This window comes from Trichosurus vulpecula, chromosome 6, assembly GCF_011100635.1.
Source record: "Trichosurus vulpecula isolate mTriVul1 chromosome 6, mTriVul1.pri, whole genome shotgun sequence".
Classification (NCBI taxonomy): domain Eukaryota; kingdom Metazoa; phylum Chordata; class Mammalia; order Diprotodontia; family Phalangeridae; genus Trichosurus; species Trichosurus vulpecula.
Genome location: NC_050578.1, coordinates 204,553,824 through 204,578,537, shown reverse-complemented (window position 1 = coordinate 204,578,537; position 24,714 = coordinate 204,553,824).

Sequence of the window (24,714 nt, the reverse complement as noted above, 5' to 3'; positions counted from 1 at the left end):
ATGTATCTATATTGTAGTATAATATAATATTGTATATTATACATATTAGATGTGATTATATTACATATTATATTACATTATATTATATTGTCTTATGTATCCATTACATAATTAATTTATTATATATCACATCATGTTATATCAGTATACATTATATATTCCTATATTTTCTTTGTGTTTATTTACATTAATTTATTATTTAACATATTCTTCATTTTTATAATCACAACTCTGTCTTCCTCACCTTGACTGTCATTCTTAGCCAGCCGATTTTCCCCAAATACGTCAGCTTTGATCCCACCCAGTGTGATGATAGGCAGCACCTGGGCTTTTCTGTAATGTTATTATGCTAAGGTTACCAAGCCAGAAGGCAAAAAGCAGCTAAGGTTGGGAACAACTAGACAGGATGGAGGAAGAGTGCAAGAAAGCTTCAGTAACAGAAGTCAGAACATGAGGCACGAGAGCTCCGAGCTATCAAAAGAATGAGAGTGTTCTGTTTATCCTGGACTGGCACATGCTCTTCTGCTTCTAAAGAGAAGAGGCTTGTCCAAAGACTAGACTAGCGTGGCATAGTAGAATGAACACTGCACTGGCATTCAATATTCCCGAGCTCAAATTCTAGCTCCGCCATTTTTCCAGTGAAGTGATGCCAAGCATTTCACCTCTCTTTTTTTAAGCCTTAGTTTTCTCAACTGTAAAATGTGGTCAAGTGGACAGGGAACTGGCATTGGAGCCAGAAAGACATAGGTTCAAGTATTACCTCTGAAACACACTAGCTGTGTGACCTTGGTAACTTTCTGAGACTCTACATTGCAGAGACCATGTCGATCTGCATTGGTAGAGGTGGTTTCCTTAATGGGAGTTCCCTTTACTAATGAAATCACAGTTCCACTAAAAAAATAATAAAATAAAATAAGGAGATGGGAAAAAAATCGTTAAATTCATTTCCTGATTTAGTATTTTATGTCCTAAGATGTCTTCATGCTTTGGCATTCTACATTTGAGGATCTCTACCAGTTCTGACATTCTATATTCCAAGGTCCCCAAGCTCTGATGTTCTATGTTCTAAGGTTCCTCCCAGCTCTGACATAGAAGGTGCCTCTCAGTTCTGACATTCCATGTCCTGAGGTTCTTTCCAGAGATGGCATTCCATGATTCAAGTCAGGATCCTGGCCGCACTGTCCTTCATGGCATGTACTTGGCCTTCTTCCCCTCTTCTAAGACAAACACATACGCTACAGAATCTTGGGAAGGTGTTATACTGAAGGAGTGAAGCAACCTCGAAAGAGTGTAACTTCGAGGAAACAAAAAAAAACTGCCTGGCCCAGCACTAGGGTGCAGAGGATGTTAAAATGAGGACAAATTTGGGTTAAATACCTGAGCATGCGTCCTTACAGCATGACCTAATTAGCCCACACCAGCTGCCTAAGGAAAGTATGCTGAAGCAATCTCCCTGGGGAGGTTTGAAACTGGGTTAGTTACACAACAGTTTAGCCTGGCCAAGGGACAGCAGGGATGGGTGGCTGGGGCTTTCATGCCTGTAACTATGAGTCACTGAGAAAGGACATGGGTTCTTTATTGGAAAGTATCTACCCAACGAATAACCTTACTGCTTTCTAGAAAACAACAGTATCCAGCATTTCTAGGAAGTTTCACAACTGAAAAACAGTAGCCTAGGGAGGGATATGGCACAAGTATCATTATGAGCACTTAACACATGAGAAAACTGAGGTTCACCAAGCTGTGTTAACAGGATCGACATCGCCTTTGCTTGCCCTCCTCACTGTCCTCAGTAGGAAGTTAGCTTCACTCCTAAACTTTACTTCATAAGCCCCCACCATTGTATTACCTGAACTCTAGTCAGTGAGCTGACAAAATTAGCTAATGGCAAGCATAATTATATATGTCTCTGTTACCTTCTCCATGAATACTATAACTTCATTGATTGGCCAATGATGGGTCCCAGGTCAAGCCTCACTTGGTCACTGTTTGGGCTGTCATAGCTCAGAGTGAATGGAAATAACAAGCCAGAAACCCTGAGGGTCTTCCATCTGCACCTTGTTTTGTGGTTTTAGGGTTTTCTTGACTAGATAAAAGAGGTCATTTTTGCCTTATTTCTTACCAAAGCCTTAATCACTGAATGGGCATTGCTTCGGACAAACTGAGGCCTGGGAAAGACCTTATCTTAAAAGGCCAAAGTCTCCCATTGCATCCAGAGCCATCTCCAGTCTTTCTGACTGTCATATCTTGCCACTGGACCCCATATGGCTCCAGAGAGAGTAAGGCTGGTGATTTTACGCAGCCTTACCTCACTTAAATCCAATTCACTTGCAAGGCAAGGTATCACCTTCCTGATGTCATGGTCCTCTTCTAGAAATAAGGACGAACAACAAACAGTAACTTCATTAAGTGGATGGGGGACTTGGCTGATTATGGGTGCCCTACTACACGTTGATGCACAGGCTGTTCTGGAAGTCGTGCAGCTGCTTCTGCTGGAGACTCTGAGAAGATGGGCAAAGTGTGAGGCTAGTCCCTATGATGAGTAACTGTCACACAGGGATCATTCATATCTCTTCTAACCTGTCTTAGCTCACATATCCAATGCACATTCAGTACTTCAACACTTCCAGATCCAAGATTTCATCAAATGAGCGCCCCACCCACTGAAAGAGCTCACAACCCTTACATGCCTTGGTAAGTGGTTTCAGTGAGTTTCTGAGGCTGAAGAATTCATCAAAATTACAACTGTCTATCTATCTGATGAGCACATTATAGTGAAAATAATAATCACTCATAATTCTAAAGCCCTTTAAGGTTTAAAAAACACTTTCCCTATAACATCTCCATAAAGTAGGATGTGTATTTTTTTTCCCATTTTACAGAAGACAAAACTGAGACTCAGGAAAGATTAATTGACTTGCTGAAGGTCACACAACCAGGACTCCTAAGGATCTCTTTCTCCTATAGCTACTCCATGCCCACTGAAACTTCTTTTGAAGGAAGTGCAATGAATTTTTACTTTTAATCCGGAGTATTGGCATAATATACAACTAAAAGTTCTCCCAAGTTAAAAACAGTAAAGCCCTGTCTCTGTGTATTTACATATGAGGCAGCTAAGGGGCACAGTGATAAAGCTGTGATAAAGGAAGACCTGAGTTGAAATCCAGTGTCACCTATTTATTTAGCCAGGCAAGTCACGTACCCTTTGTTTGCTTCAGTTTCCTCATGGATAAAATGAGAATAGTAATAGCCCCTACCTCTCAGGCTTGTTATGAGGATTAAATGAGATAACATTTGTAAACTGCATAGCATAGCGCTTGGCACATAGTAGGTACTACATAAGAGTTAGCTATTACTGCTGCTGCTGCTACTGCCACTCCTACTACGAAACTCTCCACATTTTCTCTTTTACAGAAAAAATTTGGCGATCAGATAATGTTAGAAATGCATAGATGACAGCCTCAAGTTTCATTTATTAAAAATCTATTTACCTTTGACCCAGCAATACCACTTCTAGGGCTGTAACCCAAAGAGATTAAACAAATGGGAAAAGGACCCACAACTACAAAAATATTTACAGCAGCTCTTTTTGTGGTGGCAAAGAATTAGAAATCAAGGGGATGTCCATCAATTGGGGAATGGCTGAACAAGTTGTGGTATGAATGTAATGGAATACTATTGCGCTATGAGAAATGATGAGCAGATGGACTTCAGAAAAACCTGGAAAGACTTGTATGAACTGATGCTGAGTGAGGGTAGCAGAACCAGGAGAACATTGTACACAATTACAGACACATTGTGCGATGACTAACTTTGATAGACTTGGCTCTCCTCAGAAATACAATGATCTAAAACAATTCCAAAAGATTCATGATGGAAAATGCTATCCATATCCAGGGAAGGAATTCCAGAGTCAGAATGCAGATTGAAGCAAACTATTTGCTCTCTCTTTTTTGTTTTGTTTCTTCTTTCTTATGGTTCGTTGCATTGGTTATAATTCTTCTTTGCAACATAACTGTGAAAATGTGTTTAATGTGAATATATATGTAGAACCTATATCAGGTTGCATGCCACCTTGGGAAGGGGGAAGGGGAGAAAATTTGATACTCAAAAGCTTGTGGAACTGAATGTTGTAAATTAAAAATAAATTAATTAATTTAAAAGGAAAAAATAAATCTATTTAAGAGGGGCAGCTCAGTGGATAGAGCACCAGCCCCGGAGTCAGGAGGACATGAGTTTAAATCCAGTTTCAAACACTTACTAGCTATGTGACCCCTGGCACGTCACTTAACCCCCACTGCCTCAAAAGAAAAATCTATGTAACAAACATTTCTTTAGCCCCCACTATGTGCTTAGCACTGCACTCAGCACTGGTGAGGTAGGAGTGTATATATAATTACCTCAAAATTATACATGAGGTTCAAAATCTTGAAATGACTCAAGATCTTTTCCAATAGAATATCAATTCTCTGAGCACCAGAATTGTTTTTCATTTTGTCTTTGTATCCCCAGAACTTCTCAGAGTGCTCTGAATATGGTAATTCAAGTACTAATAAAAAAAAATGATTGAGGCATAATTCCTGCCCTCATGGAGCTCACAGCTCATAGTCTCAGGATAAGGCGTATACATAGATTGAAAATAATGCACAATTTAATATATGATCAGTGCATTCAAGAGATGGAAAGCAGAATATAATGTGAGATTTGAAGAAGAAGGGGAAAACCAACCAAGATCATGGAGAATATATCACCCCCTAATGTCAAAGGTCAAGGACTGGCTTACCAAGGTATTATATCAACAGCTCCTTTGAGTTAGAATCAAAAAATCACAGAAGGGAATGGAATGTTACATAGCAGAGCAGTCATTTATTTCATCCAACCCACAATCCACAAAGTAGAATACAAGTCCAGTTTTGTCTTGCTCTCTGTATCCCAAGTTCCAAGCTCACTGTTCGGAACATTGCAGACATTTACCAGAGCTTACTGAATTGGATATACCTGGGAGACGATGTGATCAGATGAGAGAACGTTTGTAAAGTGCTTACTTAGCACAGTACCAGGGACGTAGTAGGTGCTAAATAAATGCTTATTCCCTTCCCCTCCCTGCTCTCCCTAGAGTAATAGAATGAAAAGAACACTAATTTTCATGGCAAAATCCTCAGACTTGAATCGTAAAGCTTCTTCTTGACTCCTGGTATGAAGTTGTACTTTCTGGACTTCAGTTCCCTTACTGACCAAATAAAGACATTTGGCAAAATGGTCTTTAATGTCCTGTCTATCTCTAAATCTTAGAGGGGAAAGCACTTTTCGAAATAAAATTCAAGAACACTTTGAGAAGAAAAAGGAATGAGAGGGAGGGGCTCATATTTAATCTTCATCTTTTTAATTTGAAAAAATAAAAAAAATCCAGGGTTGGGAAACTCTGAGCTCTTACTGGAGTCCTGCACATCTGTCTGTCAGCCTCTGCATTGTTCTGGGTTGAAGTTAGCTGCCAACAGGGGTGTGAGCCATTAGCAGAGGTGCCGATGGTTTAGCAAAGTGGAGAGCTGTCTTCAGGCCTCAGGAATGAGACCACCAACGTGATTTCTCGAAGCTTCCAGTCAGCCAGCCATTGGGCAGGAACTGCAGTCAAGCCCTGCCAGCCCATTCATCCAGCAATTGGACAGGCATCTCACACCTCCTTGGGTCATTGGTGTGAAGATGGCACGGCATTGGTGGAAAATGCATTAGACTGAGTCAGGAGTCCTGCGTTTGAATTAAGTTTTGATGTTGACTAGCTGTGTCATATTCAGTGTACCTCTTTACTTTTTCTCTGAGTCTCGATATCTTCATCTCAAAAATGGGCATGATCACCTGCCTCTCAGAGGTGTTGGGAACAAGGGACTTTATTAAACTATAAAAGCCTATAGAAAAGGGAGCTATGATTATTGTCATTATACACATACCCACACACTTACTGCTTTTCCATGGAGTCAGCAACTAGTCATTAAAGGGATGGAGGTTCATAAGCCAACACTTCCCCATTCATGTAAGAGACACATACCACTTAAACCAAAGAATACACACCCATGAATCCAGAATGCCTAAACAAAGCCAATTATCCAACATATTTATGGTCTGTGGGGAATTTAATGGAGTGAAATATTGGTTTCCAAGAAAAGAAAGATACCAGGGAGGAAATCAAGATAAGGCATGTGAAGTGTCTGCTTTTTTGGCTTCTATCTGATCCATATGCAAGCTGTGTTTAAGGGTCCTTTGAAGGGAGGATTCATCCCAGTAGTGATGTGTTACTCCCCCAGACGAGGCTCCATGGCTAACAATGGTAAACATTCACACTCTCATTAGAGCACAGCTTCTCTTCCCCCTGCCCACCCCGGGACTTCAGACTCACAATCAGAAATCACTACTTTCAAAGATGCCCAAAACGCATCTTAGATCTAAACTCATTGTGTCTCACTGCTCTCCTTAGTCATCTGGATTCTGAAGCTCTGACAGTGGCTGCATGATCATGCACAAGTCATGTAAATGCTTTTTTATTCTTCCATTCATTCATTCCTTCACTCATTCATTTCTCTGAGCCTCAGTTTTCCTCACATGTAAAATGGGAATTGTAATCAAATCAAATGAGAATTTATTAAACTCTCTCTCTGTACAAGAGATAAAACAAAATTAAAGCAGTCTCTGTCTTCAAGGGGCTTATATATATTCTACTTGTAATAAATGCCCTACATACCACCTGTGGGCAGCTAGGTGGCACAATGAATAAAGTGCTGGGCCTGGAGTCAGGAGGACGTGAGTTCAAATCTGTCCTCAGACACGTACGAACTGTGTGACCCTGGGCAAGTCACTTAACCCTATTTGCCTCAGTTTCCCCATCTGTAAAATGAGGTGGAGAAGGAAATGGTAAGCCATTCCAGTATCTGTGCCAAGAAAACTCCAGTATCTGTGCCACCTAGGGTAATTGTGAGTGTCAAAAGACTTAACATGTAAAAGGGTCTTGTAAACATGAATTACTGTATAAATAGAGGGCGAGGGTATATGATTTTCACTGCTTTTTCTGGTACTATTAGAAATAGCAGTGCTGCTGATGAGGCTGAGCCAACATGATTTGAGAAAGAGCACTGGAAAAGGAGTGCAGAGATTTGGGCTCAAACCTCCCAGCTAACATGTTATTTGTCTATGTGACCTTAAGCAGAGCTCTCCGGGCCTCAGTTTCCCTCTCTGTAAATGAAGTCATTGTAGAAGATGAATTCTAAGAGGCATTTCAATTCTAAATCCTAGGATGTGATCAGTTATAACGGGTTTAGATTTTATTAAGAGGACAGATTTTTATTAAGAGGACAGATTTAGATTTTATTAAGAGACAGCTAAAACTGGAGCCTTTTGATTCCTGAGAAGGTCCATGGACAGGTCCAGCAGACAGACTGGTGAACTTCTTTTCTTCAATATTTTGATAAATTTATTTTAATAAAATTGGTTTCCCTTGCAATCCTATGTATTTTACTTTATGAATTTTAAAGCGTTATTCTAAGCAGGGATCCTTAAGTTTCACCAGACTGCCAAAGGGGTTCAGGACAAAAAAGAAAGGTGAAAGTACCACTAATTTAAAGGGTAACATAGAGATGGAAGAGAACTACTAGTGAAATGCTCTCAATTTTTAAATGAAGAAAACAAGGACCAGAAAGGGAATGTAACTTGCCAAAGGTCACACAGCTGGTTAGCACCACAGCATCAGAACCTGAATTACTGAGACAAGGATTCTCAAGGAGGGCAGTGATGAGGACCGCCGGTTAGCAGCTTAACTAGTACTTGACACCAGTTGATCAACAATTGTTGCTTAAAGACCCTACTATGTACCAGTCACTATCCTCTTCCTACCATCACACGTGGATTTTGTTCACCTTCCTATTATTAACAGAGTAGTCGCTTGGACCTGGGCTTTAGCTCCAAATTCACTAGCAGCTACTAACTATGTGACCTAAATTTAGAAAAAGGGCATGTAACAACCCCTGCCCTATCAACTTCACATGATGGAATGACTAAATGTATGGAAGGAGAAGAGCTTATTTTCTACTGCGCTTAAAGATTTCCTCACAACAACCCCATGAGGTGGGTGGCCCCAAAATCACTTTACAGATGAGGAAACCATGTACATTATTAATGAAGTGCCAGACTTCAGGATCTGAACCCTTTTCTCATCCACTTACTGCTGCCCAGTGCTTCTAAATTCTAAAGGCCCATTTGCCTGTGAGGCATTTTTTGGTATGCAATAATTTATTTTACCATTTGCAATTTGTAAAGAGTCCCTTACAATGAGTTATAGATTTTTCACCTTTTCAAAAAAATTGTGTAACAGAAAGAGCACCTGATACAGGGTCAAAGAACCTGACCTCTGTTCCCAGCCCTTTCACAAAATTCATTGTGAATCACTTCACTTCTTTCTTTCTTTCTCTCTCTCTCTCTCTCTCTCTCTCTCTCTCTCTCTCTCTCTCTCTCTCTCTCTCTCTCTCTCTCTTTCTCTCTCATTCTTTCTCTCTCTCTCTCTCCCCCTCTCTCTCCCCCTCCCCCCCCCTCTCTCTCCCCCCTTCTCCCTCTCTCTCTCTCTCTCTCTCTCTCTCTCTCTCTCCCCCCCCCTCTCTCTCTCTCGCAGCTAGGGGCATGGCTCAGTGGATAGAGCACTGGACCTGGGATAAGGAAGACATGAATTCTAATCCTGCCTCAGACACCAGCCAGGTGACCCTGGGCAAGTCATCCCCACCACCCCCCACCTTCCTTAGGTTCCTTATGTGTAAAATCAGACAGTTGGATATGATGATCTCTAAGGCCCTTCTAGCTCAAAATCCTAGTCTCTATAATGGAAGAATTGGTTGATAAAGAGAAAAAGAAGAGAGGCTGAGTGAAAAGCCAAAAGAAGGAAGAGGCAGGTCCACATGCATCCCTCAGGGTAGTAAAACCCAACAGCTTTGAGGCCTTATAAGGCCTGGAGAAATTATTTTGACATGTTTTAGTTCTACGAAATGTTTCAACTTTTGAAGTATTTTCCCCTCTTAAAATCCCCTTTACTCTCAAGGGAGATTCCATAAGAAAAATATGTTCTCCAGGCAAAGTGGAAGCCTGTACAAGGAAAACTATAAATAAGGCATTCTTTCTCTACTTTCTGGAACTTCCAGAGAATAGACTTCTTTTTATTTTCTTAATGTAAGTCTGAGTTGGTGAAAACAGGTTTCAATCTGATGTTTAGAAGTTTCATGTCTTACGTTATTTCGCAAAATGACAAGACAAGCTTTTTGCTCACCTAGATCATGTCAGTCAGCTTTAATGACTGAGAAGAGGCACCATCCTACAGCGGAAAGAGTATTGGATTTGGTGCCAGAGTCCTGACTCTGTCACTTTCCACCTGCATGTGCTTGGATGAATTCTTTACCTTCCATGTGCCTCAGTTTACCTATCTGTAAAATGACACAGTTGGTACAGATGATTTCTAAAATTCTTTCAATGTTCTATATTCTAAGGTCCTTCCCACATTTATGATCCTATATTCTAAAGGACTCTTCCAGCTATGACATTGAAAGTTACATTTCCTAAGGTCCCTTCCCATCCTAATATTCCATGTTCTAAGGTCCCTATCATCTCTAACATCCTTCTTTCTAAGGTTCCCTCTATCTCTGATATCTGTGTTCCAGGGTCCCTTCTAGCTCTAACTTTCTCAGTTCAGACATTCGTGTCCTATTGTCCCTCACAGCCTTGACATTCTGTGTTCCGAGGCTATTTCCAGATCTAACATTCTATGTCCAGAAGCATGGTTTTAAGTGCCCTCCACATCCTGGTTACTTTAAAATGCTAACATACAAGTTTCCTTATGCTCTCCAAATATTACTAAGAATATAAGACAAATTTCTGCTGTAAAACAAAGTTATGTACCCTACGGGCCCAAATATAGGTCCCAACCCTAAAATGAGATCCCTTTGAAAGGATGGAAAGAAACTTGGCACACAGCTGGTGAAAAGGAAAAACAATTATTGACTGTGCTTAGATTTTATAACAAGCCATATTTGGGGAAATACATGACCTGTAGTCAGACCAATAGGGGTATGGGTAAGGAAGGAAGAAAGACATTGCCCTCCCCAAACTTATACTGACATGGCATGTAGTTAGGCGGGTTACAGTTATGGGTTAAAATAAGTACTTCTTCTACCTGTGACCAAAAACTACTCCATGCAGTAAAATACTTATGGAAATTAATCTCCATTTGATTTTGTTGCTTCAGCTACCTTAATATGAGAGCCTGGAGAGGCACCAAGGGATAGAGGAATGAACATTGGGATCGAAGTCAGAAGACCACGTTTAGAATCTTGGCTCTACTTCATGCCATCTGTAGACCTTGGGCCAGGCACTTACCCTCTCTCTGACCCTCAGAGTTTCCTCATCTATAAAATGAGGAAAATTGAACTAGACAACTATTACAGAAACAGAAGGATCTTAGCAAAGTTTTATGGAAGGAATATTCAGAGCTGGAATCACTAAAACCTATTATGCTAAGTAACTACCTCTGTGAGTGCCACTTGGTAGCATAGTGGGGTGCTGCACCTGGCTTCAGGGGAGACCTGGGTGTTTACCTTTCTGAGACTCAGTTTCCTCCCATTCCAGCAGAATGGGGATAATGATCCCTGCAGCACCTACCTCACACCGTTGCGGTAAGGTTTAAATGAGATAATATATGTCAGGCAGTGTATAAACATCTGCTCTTATTTCCATGAATAACACAGGCCATGGAGGCAAAATTGCCACCACTTGTTCCAGGCAGAGAAAAAGATGTTTCCCTTGGGCTCTCTCCCACACCAGACCAGCTTGGTGAGTAGAAATATTTTGACGGAAAGAAACGCTGACCACAAGATAAAGACAGATTCATGTAAAAGGTATTACCCCGTAGGCTGTCTGCTTATTACTTTCATATGGTTTGAAATAAACACTTTTAGAAGCCTTTTTTTTTTAAACAGAAAGTTGGAACAAAGGATTTGGGCAGAAGGAAAATCAATCTTGATCTAGACAGTTATTTTATCTGGAACCAGTATTATTTGGGTTCCTGAACGTTGAGTTTCATCCTAAACAGCCACTCTCAAAATAAGAAACAGGACAAGAGCTGTACCCTGCTGGGGAAAGAACAATGGACGGGGGTGGAAGTCAAGGGGCATGGGTTCCTGTCCTGACTCTATCTATGATTGATTTACCATGTGACCATGGGTTTCACCTCTGTGGATCTCAATTTCCTCTCATATAAATTCAAAATAAAATTCAATCAACATATATCAAAAATCTACTGTATGCATAACACTATGCTCGGCTCAGGGGGATGTATAAGATTTAGATAAGACATCGTCCCTAATCTCATTACAATATACCAGGCGACAAGACACATACTGGACTAGATTTCTAAGTTCCCTTACAGTCTTAATATTTATATTCACTGTTCTAATTAATGTCCTTGCCAGCTCTAACATTCTACGTCCTACGAGCCAAAAACCTTTCTAGCTCTGGCATTCCATGCTCTAGGTTCCAGCCTCCCTTCCAGTTTAAATTCTCCATTTTATAACATTTTTAACAGCCTACTTAATAAACTAGTGTACTACACATGTGAGACAAACCAGTGGTTTACACGCTGTGGTTTCCTTTGAAAGGTGTTGGAGGGAGAGGAAATATAATGACTACTTTAACCCGACAGCCCAGGGGCAAATAGGTAACCACATTGTATAGGAGGCATGCACAAAGTAATTGAGAATTTGGGCCTTTAGATCCAAACTGAATGAGAAGAGGAAATCAGAATCAATTGAAGTCAATGCCTTTAAGGCAAAGGAACATGTTTTTCCTGTTCATTCATTCATCCATCTAACGTAAGTACAAGGAGAATCACAGTGCCTACTATAATTAATACCATACTACCTACCTACTATAACTAAGATTCTCTAAGCATCTAAGAAATACAAAGGAGGATTACCTCCCAGGCTTGTTGTAAGGATGAAATGTGATAATATAAACAATGCACTTTGCAAACCTTAAAAGCATTGCATACACTTTAGCTATTACTACCTATGAGAGCACATAAAATCGCATTCACCATCAGGGCAAGGAAGGGTTCTTGGAGGAGGTGACATATGAAGATTGAGTAAAATGGTCTCTAAAGCCCATTCCAGGGAGGTCTGAAGGGAGTATGCATTTGACTGTATTCTAATCCCTCAAAAATGCATCAATTTTATATACTATACATGGTAGTTGCAAGCCAGAAATAGAACCAGCTCTGCTACTAGCGAGGGTATAACACATGGGAAAATAAAGTGCCAATGAGTGATGCTTTTCTTTTTAATGTCCTCTTACATACAGTAATGTGTGAATTAACTGGGACAAATTAAAATGATTAAATCTATTTAAAATAAAAATGTAATAAATATATTAAAAATGAAATGTATTAAAAATAAAAGCTTACACAGGAAGCTTTATACTTTTCTACATCTTAAAAATTGTCAAATATGCAATATATCCTCTTGCTGAAATAACTTGTTTGACGTACTTTGGCACTGAGTTTGCAAGATTTGCACCCACATTTTTTTAATTCTTTGTCATGAAACCATACTTTTATCACATTTGATGTTAATCATAACTCTGAAGAATGGTCCATTTTTCCAAATCAAACTTGAATTATTGTCCATAGGTTTTCAAAAAGTGCTTAAATAAGTAAGTCTGAAGCATGTTTATCTCAGTCTCTTGAATGAATTTCTTAGCCTTTCGTGACATGTGGCAGAGGCATGATGGAAGGCAATATTGCAATACTCCATTGCTGTTTGGGAATTTCTGTAATTCAGGAACGATGGTGCTTTTCAGTTTATCAATATATTTATCAGATGTTCATTACTCCCTCAATGGAGAGAAGAATTCCAGGTCCCCTGGAAATAGAAAATCCACCAAACCTGTGTTTAGATGGATGTTTCATAGTTTGATGAAAATGCCCAGATCTTGGAGGCTTACTTGAACTTTTTCTGCCAGAGGAATTTTAGCACAGTCTTGAATGAAAAGGTGAGTTCCATCGATAAAAAAATCCTTTTTCTAATCTTTATAATAGCAGTAATCTTTTTAAATTTTTTTTATTTATATTATTTTTCATTTATGGAATAAAAAAAGCATTTCTATAACATAGTATAAAAAGATTGCACGTGAAGCTGCAAACCTATTATATACAATTTGGTATTCCTTTTAAGTATATAATAAAGTCATCATTTAAATTTCTTTATTTTCTTCTCCCCCCAATCTAGAGATAGTACCATTAGGCACAAATGTATGTGTGTGTATATGTGTGTGTGTGTGTGTGTTTGTATAAAATCATTCCATCCATACTTCTATTTATTAGTTCTTTCTCTGGATGCAGATAGCATCTTCCTTCATATGTAATTTCCACTAATCTTGAATAGTCTGCTACTATTTAGCCCATGACAAGAGCCTTTTCTTCATAGAAAAAGTTAGAAGCTGCTTTGCAACTGGATTTCTTGCTATTCTTCCAACTTCAAGAAGTCTATGACACACTGTAGAGGGAAAAATCAGTAATAACCTCTCCAGCTTCCAGGTCCTTCTTAAGATCTTTGTTTTGCAAGAACTAATTAGTCTGTGGTACAGCAATTATTGGTCAGTTCTTGGTGTTGCATTTCTTTTTGATCCTACTTTCCTTTGTGCTTCAGGGCAACTGATCCTATTTCATTGTTGTTTGAATGATCCTTGAAATATTTTCTTGTACCAAGAGCTAATACAATATCTCTAATAGTCAGTGAAGTATGCTCTATAAGAGTTACAGCATTGGTACCTTTTCTTGGGATAATATCTATTCTTAAAAAAAAACATAGAATTTAAAACACAACAAAAAGAGCAATGAAACATACACCATGCTTCACCCATACCTCAGCTCATTCTCTGTACTTCTCTTCCTTCTCATCAACTGACTTCTCACCCCAGAGACTCCTCCCCATTAAGGCCTCACTCTCCTAATTAGTTTCTCCCTTTGCTAGATCACCATTTCAGGAAGATCCCCATCCATGCTTCGCTCATTCTCCCTTTCTCTAGCTTCTCTTCTTCCTCATTAACCTCCTTGGCCCCAGCTGTATATCTGCACCTCTCTCCCCTTTTCGTGTATTGTCTTCCCTGATGAGAATGTCAACTTTTTGAAGGTCAGCACTGGCTTGTTCACTTGTATTTTTGTTCTAAGCACAAAGAAAGTGCCTCATAAATGCTCTAGCTCTTTAGATATTTCTATGTGTCTGAATCAGCCTACTGTTAGTAGAATGTATACATGAACACAGCTTTCATGAAAATGAAGCCATATCAAAATTATTTCTTGTCTCAATTCACAGCAAACTGTACTTTGTTGTCTCCATGAATCCATGTTCTTATCAGTGTGAGTATTCCCACAACCAACACATATAACAATCAGGTAGTAACAATCCAACCGTGCCTTATCATCCTATGTAATGCAAAGATTTATAATGACAGACAATTCCACAGTCCACAGCCAAGTTGTATGTTTCACAGTGATGGCTCCAAATGTCTGGCAAACAAAGTCATAGACTAGGGCTCCATTTCCCAGTCTTGTTTGAGAGACCCAAGGGCATTGTCCTATCTCTGTTGGGAATCACAAAATAGAACCAGATGCTCCATTCCAAGAAAAAAATACCACCTTCACTCCCTCCTCATTACATTCCATATTCTGGATATCTTTAGCCCTGCCCTAGTAATGAGAAAAGCAGAGCTGCGGACCTCAAATTCTCTCTCTGCCTGTAATTACATACCCTTAGCCCCAAGAACTGCCCAAACCCATCATTCCTCTGCCCAGCAGCATTTATTAAGAGTCTGCTATGTGTAAGGTTCTGAACACTGAGGGGTAGTGGGATACAAAGGTAAATAATACATGGTCTCTGACTTCAGGCAGTTTATAAGAATGAAAAGACAAGAAGGCTGAGCCTAGGACCTAGATCTTTGATTGCATTAGCAGGAAATTCTCAGATGAGAAAATTCCCTCTCTCAGTGCAGGTCCCCGCCTTCTTTGCAATTTATAATTATAGAAAGTTACATCACAGAGCAGTGGTGTCAAACGCCAATAGAAAGGGGTTCCTGTGGGCTGCATAGTGACTTAGAAAACCACAACTTAACATCATCTATATTGTATTATAGTTTTATTTATTTTGTTAAACATTTCTCAACTAAATTTTAATCTGGTTCTCACTACATTCAAGCGTTTTGTCAGTCAATTGCAGCCCACAAGTTTGATCTAGAGCGCTAAGTGACTTCACTAAAGAGCAGAAATGGAAATTGAATCTATGCCCTTCTGGGTCTAAGGTTAGTTCTCTCTATCTACTACACCACACTCCCTTTCCAAAAAGACATGTGTATGTGTAGTATGTGTCAATAGATAGATAGATAGCTGTGTGTATATGTATGTGTGTATATGTATCTATATATACAAATATATATATACTTGTGCATATATAATATATGTAGCTATGTATATATAATGTGAATATACATATATGTCTGTGTATATATATACATGTAGGAAGTAGATAGATGTTTGTATATGTATGTGTGTATATGTCTATGTGTGTATATACAAATATATACATATACCCATACATATAATATATACATTTAGCTATATATAGTATAATATATAGCTTTCTGTGTGTATATACACACACATCTAGGCAGATATAGATAGATACAGATATGTGTGTTTGTGTGTACATAGGATATAGATACATATATATATAATGCATATTAGAATATGATGAGTCCACAAAAGGAGTATATAAAGCACTATGAGCAGCTCAGACAAAGGGATGGTTTCTCCCAGCTGAGATGGTCAGAGCAGGCTCCCTGGAGGAAGGAGCATTTGAGATGAGCCTTAAAAACTTGAGTAAGATTTCAAAAGATCAAATGGAGGGCATTGGTGATGGAGTGACATCCGAGGCATCGGGAACAACACACAGAAAGACTCAGAGCGAGGAAGGGAGTAAATGTGTGGAAGGAAAAATGACACTAAGCTAGTGAAGATGAGAAATAGAATGTGTGAAGGGAATAGTGGGAGGTGCTTCCTTCCAGAAGGCTGGTTGGAGACAGATTGCAATGAGCCTTGAATATCAGGACCAGGAATTTAATAGAGAACACAAGGTCCAGCCACCTACACTTGAATCAAAGCCCATTTGAGTATCTATGCTTATTAGTGCTATAAGTCTGAGAACTCACTAGCACGAATGATCCCCCTCCATTGATTCTAGAACCTCACCTAGGTTGACCTTTGAGAATAGTGTAGTGAGAAGAGTACAGGATTTAGAGCAATAAGAACTGGGTTTAAATCTTGACTCTTATGCTATCTTGTGACCTTTCTTTTTTGTGCTGGCCTTTAGCTGGGCTATATACTAGGTGCCTAGTAGGTACCATATAGCTGGGCTATATAGTAGGTAAATAGTAAGTACTTAATAAATGGTAGTTGACTGACCATCACCAGCCTAAGAAGATTGGGTTAGATGAATTCCAAATTTGCTTTTAACTGTAAATTCTATGGTCCTCAGAAAGAAGGTCTGGCCATTATCCATAAGGACCTGAAATTTCTTAGTGCCAATATGGTGCAATATCTCTCATAGTTAAGAACATAGTCCCACTTCCCACTGCACGGTTTCCAGGAATTTGAAATTAAATGATCCTGATTCCTTGAACATATGGTGGAGGTGGGGTAGAAGAGAGAGTTTTACTGGCCTTTGGGATTCTGCAAGTGTCATTAAAACAATATCAGAGGAGTGTATTTTCTTACTTCTTTGCTCCCCCATGGGCAACCCAACAAGCATTTATAAAGGGCATTTATTAAGATGTGCAAGGCGCCATGACATGTGCCAGAGATTCAAAAACAAAAACAAATCCATCCAGTGTCCTCAAGAACCTCGAGTGCCACTGTGAGAATACAGTATGTGAATAGCTAAGTAGATCTAGGATTTGAGGAGGAGGGAGAGAACACTAACAATGAGGAGGATCGAGAATGGAGTCCCATAAGAAGTGGCCCGGGCCCTGAACCTTTGAAAGAAGCTATTCTAAAAGAGAGAAGAAGTAAGCAAATCAATGAAAGGCATGGAAGGCCAAGACTTAGGAATTAACAGACAATAAGCCTGGGGGCAGATTATAAAAGTCTTTACACTCCGGCAATCAGGAGCCACTTAGGATTCTTGAGCAGAGAAGTGGCATGGTTAGGTCTGTGTTCTAAGAAGGCTAGTTTGGTAGCTGTGAGGAAAATGGATGGAAGATGGGAAAGACCAGAAGTCAGAGTCCAATGAGGAGACTGCCACAATAGCCCAGACAAAAGACTGCAGAGCAAATGTACCGTTGGGTTTAAAAAATGCTAGGATGTAATAATCCTGTGTGTTGCTTAATGGAAAGCACAATGGAGACTCAGGGTCCCAAACCTTGCACTCAGTCCTGCCATGGCCCTTTCTAAGCCATGTGACCTTAAGGCATTTATTTTATATCTCTGAGTCTCAGTTTTCCCATATTCGAAATGGAGATAATGATGTATGCATTATTTCCTTCAAAGGGTTATGGGGTGGGGGATGGGATGATTTATAAACCATACAGTGCTATATAAAAATGATATTTTATCATTATTAGTACAACCATCCCTAATCCAGTTATGAGATCGGGGAGAGATAAAGCAGTTATTAAGCATGTATTATTACTCTGAACCAAGCACTGTGCAAAGTGCTAGGAGTATAAACAAAAACAAGCAAGAATGTTCCTGTCCTCAAGGAGCTTACATTCTAATGGGGGAAGACAACCCATAAAAGGGACCTGGAAATCAGACTGAGGGGGCAGGGAAGAGAGCAAACACACCCTCTGCAGCACGACATGGGAATATCTGAGAAGTGGGGTAGAGACCTGGCCTCACTGTTTACCTGTGAGAGTCAGGAGACCCAGAGGCACAGACCAAGGTTCTAGCTGGGCTTCGAGTAGAGAATGTATGCCTTAGAAATGGCCAGGGGAGATGGATCTCACCTCCATTCTCCTTCTTTGCAGAAGATGGCCTTCTTCAAGCCAGCTTTGAGTCTAGTTTTGAATCTATGACTTTTGATCAGAAAGTGTTGGGCATTTGGTGACTGCTGGGGTGGGCGCCCTGGGTCGACCAGCACAGTCATGTGCTACAAGCAATATCCAATAAATGGGCAATCTCCAAGTAGAAATTGTAAGTGGTTTTAGAGTGGCTATTTCCTAAATAGGTTGAGTAATTACATTTGTAATATTTTATTTCATGTTTTCAAAGAGTTCTCTGACGCATGATTCAGTTTCCCCATCTGTCTCTACCTAAATTAGAATGGTTGGTGGGGTTAGTTTTAATTCCTTTATAGCATCATTATATTTAACAGCTTGTCGGTATTTCCATCCTAAGTACAGTTGTTGAGGCCCTTAGAACTCATTTGAGCAATATTACTCTAGGCTAAAATCTGCCTGAAAGTGGCACAGATGAGAGTATCATTTTAAACATATATATTAAGATTAAATTGTCTCAGGCCAGATCTAAGGTTAAGAGGAGCTTGAGTGTGGAACACTCAAAATGGTATCTCATTTATGACAGCACTTTCAGTAAAAATTGGCAAACAACGTCTTCTGGATGGTTTTAAATATTTTCATCTAAAATACCTCACCATCTGCATGAGTTGCCTTTGGGATACTGACTCATTTTATGCTGAGGAAAAACACCTCAGAAATGCTGATGTTTAGATAAAGCATTTCCATGTATCTTCTCAGTTAATTCAATTAAATTCAGCAGACATTTATTGAGAGGCGAGGCGGCATAGTAGGAAGATATTGAGATTTGGACTAATAATCCCTGGGCTCAAATCCCATCTCTGCTGGTTATTACCTGTGGGATTCTAGGCAACAAAACCCCCTTTTCTATACTTCAATTGGAAAATGAGATAGTAGAAACAGGTGACCTTGAAGCCTCCTTCCAGATCTAAATTCAATGGGCCTACCTATTATAATACCTCATTCTTGGTGCTGGAGAAACAAAGGTTATTTCCTCTTGGACTCAGTTTCCTCAGCTGTAAAATGAACTAGATGAGCTCAAAAGTCCTTTCATGCTCTAAATCCTATGATTCTACAAAATAAGATAGTCCTTGCCCTCAGGAGGCTTAGATGCTAGTAGATTCAACCCTCTTCAAACATTTCTGGTTAGGACAGAACTTGGTTATCCCACCAGCAACCTGCTATTTATGACCTACTATGTGCAAAACATATTAGATGCTGGGGTAGATATGAGTTATTCTCAACTGACACACATCTCACTATTTGATAGAAGATCGGGGGAGTTAAGGAACATAGACAAATAGACAATATGCAATAGCTATAGGGCTGAAGAGAATATAATGAAAACCTAAGAGGGTTTCAAAGTGAGGACTGAAGAAAGAAGGTTCATTTCCCTACTGGGGATCAACGAAGACTCACTCATTCTTTATCACTTTTCAAATCAGCAAGAATCAGTCAAGTCAAGAATACCTACAGACGTATAAAAAAATTAGAGATGACATTTACATAGTATTTTGCAGGGTTGTTTTAGTTTTGTTTTGGTTTGGTTTGATTTGGTTTGTTTTTAAGGTCTGTAAATCACTTTGCCCATATTAAGGGAATGGAAAGATAAATAAACATTTATACAGTGGCATAAGTAAGCATTATATATAAGCATTTATAAGAGGCACTGTGGTAAGCACTATACAAATATTATTTCATTTGACCCTCACAACCCTCTTGTGTAATTATCATCTACTTTTTAAATTTGGAAGTTGCTTTTCAAACCTTAAAGGTGCATCTAAATGCTAACAATTACCAGCTTTTATTATGACTGTAATGCTGAGTGGAAGGTGATGGCCTCCCAATCTGAGTCTGAAGGAACCTCAAAGATCAAGCCGTACCTTAGCAGAAATTCTCATAGGCAGCCTGCCTGAAAAGTCTTTCTGCCCTTTCTCTGAAGTCCTCCAGGGATGAGCAAGTCCCACCCCACCCCCAACCCCAATACCTCCCAAAGCTGCCTGTTCCATTTTTGGATAATTCTAACTGTTAGCAAGATATTCTGTACGTTGAGCTGAAATCAAGGAAATTCTCTCTGTCTGACCAGACTCCCAGCTGCTAAGCCCCAGGGCTGGACTGGTCTGTTGTCTGATGAACAGCAGAGATAAGGTCTGGATGGCTCACCACCAATGGGTTGGCCACCTAAGAATAACTATTTTTAGCCACATCCTCTCAGGGAACTGTGTTCCTAAAGGCAGGGGGAAACTGCTTTTGGGCAACAGATGGCCTACCCGCACCAACCAACCTAAGTAAAACTGCCTATGTATTTATTTTTCCCCACTAGACTACAAGTTTCATGAGGGTTGGGAATCATTAGGTCATAGATTTAGACCTGGAAGAAGTCAACGAGGCCAACTCAGCTAGGTGAAGGGGCTTGCCCTATAACATATAGGGAGCAAATTGAAGAAATGAGGCTCTGCGCAAATGCTCTGATTCCACATCCAGCATTCCTTCCTCTGTGCCATGTTGTGTACCTTATCTAACCTTAGAATCATAGATCAAGAATCAGAAGGGCCATGGGAAGGCATCTGTCCAATGCTCTCATGTCACAGATGAGGAAAATCAGGCTCAGGAAGGCTATGACTCGCCCAAAGTCACACACATAGTAACCCTCAGGGGTGGAATTTGAACTCAATTCCTCTTGACTTCAGAGCTCATGCTTTGTTTGCTGTGGTTTGGTTTTTCCCCGTTGTACCATGTTGGCTTTTATTTTTCTAAGCTCTTAGCACAATACTCTGCATTAGGAAAAACTGAGAAAATTGTTGTTATTATGGAATTGACAAATTTCCTTCACTCCATCTCTTTCCCGTCCTTTGGTAATGACACAGGCGTATTTTAGATAATAAAGACAAATGTGTCTCCACTAACTCCTTGCCTCCCGGAATTCTCTATTCTCATATCCTTTATCCTTCCCCTCCAGTTGCATGCTACAGTATACGCAAGTCACTCCTGCATAAGCATGCGTTGAAGAGAATATTCTTTGTAGCATTATGGATTATTCCTCCATTCAAGTCTACTCTGATGCTTCAGAATGGATTGGAGAAGGTTCTGGTTCCCCAAAAGTCCACTAAGCAAGGATAAGCTCTTGAAGGTACTACTGGACTAAAACTTTGAGTACAGAATCAATAATCAACTATATGTCTGCCTTCTAAGGACCAGCCTAGTTAAGTATGGAAAGGCTCCTGGCCAAGAAGTTGGTTATCAGAAGGTGAAAGCTTTTTGGCCACAGCAGCCATGGCCAAAAAAGACGACCAACAAATAACCTATCAGGGCTTCCAGATGCATTGACCAAAGGAGCTTCCGTGCTGATGAAATCCTGGATCTTTCCAAAAGGTATGAAGCGTAAGCTCCTAAGGGCAGAGACTGTCATTTTTTCATCTTTGCATACCCAATCTTGCACATAGTAGATGTTTAATGATTTCATTTTATTTTAATGAAATTAAATTTAACAGGGATGAGAGATGTAGAAGAGGAAAAAGAATAAACGTTTATTAAGTGCCTACTGTTTGCCAGACACTGTGCTAAGTGCTTTTTATAAATATTATCTCATTTGAATCCTCACAACATACCTGCAGGGTACGTGTTGTTATTATCGCCATGTTAAAGCTGAGGAAACTGAGGCAAACAGAGGTTAAAGGAGATGTCCAGGGCGACAGAGCTAATAAGTGTATGTATGAGGCTGGATTTGAACTCGTCTTCCTGACTCCAGGTCCAGTGTTCTATCCACTGAACCACCTCACTGCTTTACAAAGTCCTACTTCCAGTCCTTCCTGCATCTCAGTTTCTTCATCTATAAATGGGGACACCAACATACGTTTCCTACCTCCTTCATGATAGTATAATAATGGCACCTTATATCCCTAGGTTGTTGTGAGGATCAAATGAGATTGTCATTGTAAAGCACTTAGCACGGTGCCTGGCACATAGTAGGTACCTTATAAATGTCGACCATTATTATCATCACCACCATCATCACTGGGCTTCTGAGAAGAAAGAACATTGTAAATGGTAAAGGATTATGGCAATAAATGTAATTTCTTTACTGTCATTTTATCATGCTTATTGTTTTTAGCATTTTTATAAAAGGAAAAAAATCTCGAGTGGTTTTCATCAGCTCCCACACTATGAATTCAGAACTAGCAGTCACTTGATTGACGCCTTGGTGTTTTGCTGCTCAAAGTCCCAGGTGAATTTGGTGCATCTATTTTTCCAGCTGTCTACAAATTGGAAAGCTAGAGAAACACCTAATTATTCCCTATCATTGCTTTTTCTAGCTGCAGGAGGAGAAAGTAACCCAGAGAATGAGAAAATTGTCCACAGCAAGAGTTTTCTGCTTTAAATATAATCCTGTGAACACTAGCCCAGCTCTCCCACTTACAAAGACAAAAGGATTCACAGCGAAGCATGAACTCAGCTGGGCCACATTCTGAGACTCCACTGCCCTTCTCACAATAGATGGGACTTTGGGCCTCAAAAGCACAAGTTGCCTTTATTGCTGAAAGCAGCTATTGACCAGAGAATGCCTGAATCTTTGCCCCTGAATTGGGGAGCCCTGAGTCACACAGCCTAGAAATGAAGTCTCCAATTCTTTAACCACCACCAGGAAACACAACAGCTCTGCATGGAAGGGTGATAGGAGGCAGCAAGGATGCACACTGGAGTGAGGGGACCTGGATATGAATCCTCTATCTGCTCCCTAAATCCTGTCAGACTTTGGGGCAGATACTTGCCTCAGTCTCTAAGCTTCATCTCATAGAGAAGGAGAATGGGTGTCTTTTGCATGAAAACCAATAGAAAGACACCCCTGTTACTCCACAAAGAAGGGTCAAGACACACAGTCCACTGGAGTTTTGACTGACCGAAAGTCACATAGGTCCAAGTGGTAGTCAGAATTTGAACCCAGGACCTCTCACACCAGATCCAGTGCTCTTCCTAATGTACTCTGCTATGCTCTCAGGTACAATGCTATAATTTGTCCCTAGTCTAGAAGAGGATCTTGTTCACAAAATTGTGACATTTTTACCGATTGCCCAAAAGGAATGGGTCTCTTCCCAGGGCTGGTTTCAACAATATACACATATGTGTATATGTTCGTTTTCCCAATAGAATTTAAGTTTCTTGTGAGTAGAAACTTCCATATCCTCAACACCTAGAAGAAGGCCTAGAATATTGCAGGCACTTAATAAATGCTCATTGATGGACTCTCCCTGGGAACCAATCAGAGCAACAAAGAACAAAGAGAGAATTGTGGATTAGTGAAAAAGAGCTGGATTTGGGTCAAAGAACTATTGGTTCTGCTACTTATTACCCATATGATTCCAGGCAAACTGCATCTCCTCATGTGGAAAATAAGAGCTGGATGAGGAGGTGTCTAAAGTTTTTTCCAGTTCATACTATCCTCTCACCTGAAGCTGTGACTCAAACCCAGGGAAAGTTGATAACATGGCAGGGCACGAGACTTAAGTGACTGGCTCTGGGTCACTCAACTATTAAGCATTGAATGTAGGATCTGACTGCAACAGACATTTACAGGACTGGTCTTACTGACTCAAAGTCCATTTCCCTATCCCCTATGCCATGCTGGAAGATTTGCCAAGTTGCTGTTAGGGGCACAATTGAAGAATAAGACCATAAAATCACAGACTCTTCAAGTAAAAAGACAGCTTGATGGAACAGAAGATAGAGTGTTAAACCTGGAGTCAGGAAGACCTGAAGTCAAACCTTGGGTTCAGACACTTACTAGCCATGTGCCCCTGGGTAAGTTAACTTCTTTATGTCTCAGTTTCCTCATCTGTAAAATGGAGATAATAACACCACCTACCTCCCCCCACCCCCCCAGGGTTGTTGGGAGGATCAAATGAGACAATATATGTAAAGACACAAATCTTAAAGTATTGCGCTAGCTATTAATAATTATCAAAAGAGATTCGCAAAGTCATTTGGTTCAACCTTCTCCCTAATACAGGAACCCAGTTTATAGATCCATTTCTTCCGGAAGCTAAGAGAAGAGACACCATTTGATGACTCAGGGTGGTAAGGGGGGAGACGCTCTAATTATTCCATAATCATTTGAGAATCAATGGGTCCTTTCACAAAAAAGATGATGGCCTGGCCAAACTCCAACTGAATCCCTCCCCATCGGATACCCCCCTGCTCTTCAACTCCATGTGAACTTTCTTACTTCCTGGCTCACTATCTGTATTGTGCCCTGTGGAGCAGTGACTGGGCTCTAACCCATCCCTCCATCGGCTTCTCTGCCCCAGGATCTCCAAGGCGCCATCTTTTTTTTTATTAGCCCTTTGCCTATTTTTAAAGTCTGAGGAAAGAATAAACCACAATGTGATTCTGGATGTCAAAGCATAGTGTGATAGCAGAGACATCCCCTCATGAAGAAACAAAGAGTAAAGTAAGGTAAGCTAGGTAAGGTAAACTAGCAAGAACAGATGACTTCCACTTCTAGAGAGCCTGGATGAGTCCAAGGCCTTCTCTTCCTAACAACCCTGAGAGGCAAGCAGTATTATATTCATAGATTGTAAACTGTGGCCCACGGTCATTCAACTTCTAAACGTCAGAGGT